Below are 4,950 nucleotides of genomic sequence, written 5' to 3'. Positions count from 1 at the left end.
CAACTCCAACTTTCTGTCCACCTACCTACTCCTACAGGGTTTCCCCAAAGACTGACTACAGCTCACAGATGCCACGTGGGAAAGCTCTTGTAATATGAACTCAAGATGTTGATGGTGTCCACCCAAACTGGAGATGGTCAACTCGCCCACGGGTCCAACAAACCTTTCCCTCCCTCTACTCCTACAAACTAAACTGAATCAAACTCCTCACTGTACCAGTTTTCTGATTGGACAGTGTCTATCAGCAGGAAGAAAATCTCTTTACACATACTGTATGTCCATCACTCTGAATTACACAGAAAGCGAAAAAGAATTCGGTGACATGTGAACGTTTCTATATAATGAATTGAAAAGATATATATTTTTCATTTATGCGTTTTGGTTTTTCTGATACAGTTTGTAATACTGTATATTTTCATCAAATATTAATTTAAGGGAGTGTCTTTACTCTTTCTGAATTGTATCATGAGGGGAAGAGGTGACCTACATTTCTCGTCTCGCCTTCTGCTGATTGGTCAGTAATGGGACGGCAGCTGCTGTCGTCGGGCAGGGTTTTGGGAGGCTCTGGAGGGGTCAGACGAAGTAAGTTTCTTTGTAGGGGGAAGTTCAAAGGTGAAAGCGTGACTGGGGACCCTGGACAAAAGGAATTGCAAGTCCTACCTAGGTCTCTTTGGTGGCATGGGAATGCGAGGCATCCGTTATCATCTGACCCTATATACAACCCCTCACCCCTCTGCCCCGCCCCTTCCTAACCATCACACCCTGCTCTGTCACCAACAGGATGTAAACAGTGTATTCTCATATAGTACATGGACTTGTAATTGGGGGAATGATAATCTAACTATCCAGACTATACTGCATCTATCTTCCAGTCCCTCTGAGCCATTTTAAAAGCTGTATTTTCATTATTAATTATGACTATTATCACTTGGTTTCCTGGATATGGTTGGGGGCTGCTGTTTGACCCATTTTAACTTTTATTTTTTTTCTTCTAATTTTCCTTTTCCCGAGTGCTGGACAGGAACATGTCAGTATCGTGTTTCGTCCCTGAAGCACAGAGAGGTCTACGAAGCCTCATGCCTTACACGTACAGTATGTTAGGGAAAATAATTTATGTGTTGAAGATGTAAATACTATTTTGGACAACTTTTTCTCTTTTTAAATGTAATGTTGGCAATGTGGCGGCAGAGTGGACGTGTAGTTGTGTGCTATGCGGCTGATTGTTGTGTACTGGTTGGTTTTAATGCAGTCGGTGTGTGAGAGAGGCAAACGCAGCCCGCTGACTCCTCCTGTAATCATCCGCCTGTTTGATCGATCTGCTGCAGCCACCTCTCAGGTTTCAATGCCCTGCTTTAAGTCAGCGGAGGCGGCCATGTTTATTTCCCCACCATGTTGTACCTCACATCAGCGCTGGGTTGTGTTCATTAGGCACCAAACGGAAGAAAACAAACGGTGAGGAACTACCTGGACTTGGTCCGAATAAGAAACGCTAATGTTCGGTTCCTCGTTGTTAAACGCTTCCCGTTGCATGCCCCAATGAACGCAACCCTTTATGGTGGAAGACTACTTATGTGTGAGATCATGCTAGGCTGTGAATGGGTACCTGCCACCTAGGCTTGAATCCCAAATCTAATCCCTAGACAATCATCTAGGTCCGAGACCGATTTGGAGGTATGAGCACTATAACAAGGTGACGCAATCACCATATTGGTTAAAGTTTCCACTCCATACTTTATGGAAGTGCCCTAGGGAGTAGGGAGGCTCTAGGTTGATCTGGAGCTCAACCCTCTGGACTCTGCTATGCAGTGGCCCTCAGGTCTTTGATCAGGACTATGAGAATCCTGCCATGTGACCACCAGTGGTAGTGGTGGCACTTGCCCTTAGTGTTTTCAGGGTGCGTCCAAAAGGAGGCCCTATTTCCTTTCTCTTCTTTCTAGGGAACCGGGTGCCATTACAGACCCAGCCTTGGTCTGTAACTGGTAAGCCTATCTGGTCTTCTCTCAGCCTCTCTGACGTACATTGTAGTGGGCTTCTTATCAAAGTTGGTGGATGAGGAGTATTTATAATATGTGAGTAAAGAAGGGAAAGCAAATAAAGAGCTGCTGTGATTTGACTTTTTTTCTTCTTGTCGGCCATCTTAGAAGTGGGCCACTGTAATCCTCGGAATAGTTCCGTTCCACTTTTTAGTTCCGTAAAGCAGACTAGAGCAGTGAACAACACATTAGAACGTAGCGTGATGGGCCCATTCACAATGTGTTCATGGCTGTCTAACTGACGGTGTTAGTTCTTTATGTGTTACTTTGTAGTTTGTGAAGCTTAAGGATCTAGAAGTGGAGCGGGACTATTCCAATTAGTACAGAGGCTCCTCACAACACACTGATTCCTTATGTGTTGAGAAGATTGAGTAATACTGGGTGGATGGAACTGTACAGGGTGGATGACTAGGTGGATGGAACTGTACAGGGTGGATGACTAGGTGGATGGAACTGTACAGGCTGATGACAGGGTGGATGGAACTGTACAGGGTGGATGGAACTGTACAGGGTGGATGGAACTGTACAGGGTGGATGGAACTGTACAGGCTGGTGGATGGAACTGTACAGGCTGGTGGATGGAACTGTACAGGCTGATGACTGGGTGGATGGAACTGTACAGGGTGGATGACTGGGTGGATGGAACTGTACAGGGTGGATGACTGGGTGGATGGAACTGTACAGGCTGATGACTGGGTGGGTGGAACTGTACAGGCTGATGACTGGGTGGGTGGAACTGTACAGGGTGGGTGGAACTGTACAGGCTGATGACTGGGTGGATGGAACTGTACAGGCTGATGACTGGGTGGATGGAACTGATGGTCTACCTCTCTCATTCACTCTACATGCCACCACGTCATTGGGTGGTTCTGACAAACTTGAACTGTGGGAAGACAAAATAAAGGCTTTATTCTTAAATGAAATGTGTCTTTGTCAATTACTGTTATCGCACCAAACTTCTTGAGTGTCCCGTTTTATCATTCGTTGACAATGATCAAAGTTTATTGGTCGCATACACAGTTTAGCAGATGTTATAGCGAGTGCAGCCAAATGCTTGTTACTAGCTCCGAACAGTGCAGCAGAAATGCCAAACAAGAAATCAAATGTCAGAACGAAACCAGTTAACAACCCAAATAACACTCAGTAATCCAAATGCAATCTATGCGTCTATACTAGTGTTGACACGATACCAGTATTTTGACTTCGATACCAGGTTTATTATACTCGATACCAGTGGAGGCTGCTGAGGGGAGGACTGCTCATAATAATACACTGCGCAAAAAAATAAAGGGAACACTTAAACAACACAATGTAACTCCAAGTCAATCACACTTCTGTGAAATCAAACTGTCCACTTAGGAAGCAACACTGATTGACAATACATTTCACATGCTGTTGTGCAAATGGAATAGACAACAGGTGGAAATTATAGGCAATTAGCCAGACACCCCCAATAAAGGAGTGGTTCTGCAGGTGGGGACCACAGACCACTTCTCAGTTTCTATGCTTCCTGGCTGATGTTTTGGTCACTTTTGAATGCTGGCGGTGCTTTCACTCTAGTGGTAGCATAAGACGGAGTCTACAACCCACACATGTGGCTCAGGTAGTGCAGCTCATCCAGGATGGCACATCAATGCGAGCTGTGGCAAGAAGGTTTGCTGTGTCTGTCAGCGTAGTGACAAGAGCATGGAGGCGCTTCCAGGAGACAGGCCAGTACATCAGGAGACGTGGAGGAGGCCATAGGAGGGCAACAACCCAGCAGCAGGACCGCTACCTTCGCCTTTGTGCAAGGAGGAGCAGGAGAAGCACTGCCAGAGCCCTGCAAAATGACCTCCAGCAGGCCACAAATGTGCATGTGTCTGCTCAAACGGTCAGAAACAGACTCCATGAGGGTGGTATGAGGGCCCGACGTCCACAGGTGGGGGTTGTGCTTACAGCCCAACACCGTGCAGGACGTTTGGCATTTGCCAGAGAACACCAAGATTGGCAAATTCGCCACTGGCGCCCTGTGCTCTTCACAGATGAAAGCAGGTTCACACTGAGCACGTGACAGACGTGACAGAGTCTGGAGACGCCGTGGAGAACGTTCTGCTGCCTGCAACATCCTCCAGCATGACCGGTTTGGCGGTGGGTCAGTCATGGTGTGGGGTGGTATTTCTTTGGGGGGCCGCACAGCCCTCCATGTGCTCGCCAGAGGTAGCCTGACTGCCATTAGGTACCGAGATGAGATCCTCAGACCCCTTGTGAGACCATATGCTGGTGCGGTTGGCCCTGGGTTCCTCCTAATGCAAGACAATGCTAGACCTCATGTGGCTGGAGTGTGTCAGCAGTTCCTGCAAGAGGAAGGCATTGATGCTATGGACTGGCCCGCCCGTTCCCCAGACCTGAATCCAATTGAGCACATCTGGGACATCATGTCTTGCTCCATCCACCAATGCCACGTTGCACCACAGACTGTCCAGGAGTTGGTGGATGCTTTAGTCCAGGTCTGGGAGGAGATCCCTCAGGAGACCATCTGCCACCTCATCAGGAGCATGCCCAGGCGTTGTAGGGAGGTCATACATATATATAATATATAACTATATAACTATATAGATATATATATATATATATACTATATATCTATATATATATCTATATATCTATATATATATATATATATCTATATATCTATATATATATATATATATATATATATATATATATATATTATATATCTATATATATATATATATATCTATATATATATATATATATATATATCTATATATATATATATACTATATATCTATATATATATATACTATATATCTATATATATATATATATCTATATATATATATATCTATATATATATATATATATATATATATACTATATATCTATATATATATACTATATACTATATAATATATAA

This window comes from Salmo salar, chromosome ssa03 (genome assembly GCF_905237065.1).
Source record: "Salmo salar chromosome ssa03, Ssal_v3.1, whole genome shotgun sequence".
Lineage (NCBI taxonomy): Eukaryota > Metazoa > Chordata > Actinopteri > Salmoniformes > Salmonidae > Salmo > Salmo salar.
The sequence above is the reverse complement of the archived record's forward strand: the minus strand, read 5'-3'. Positions refer to the sequence as shown.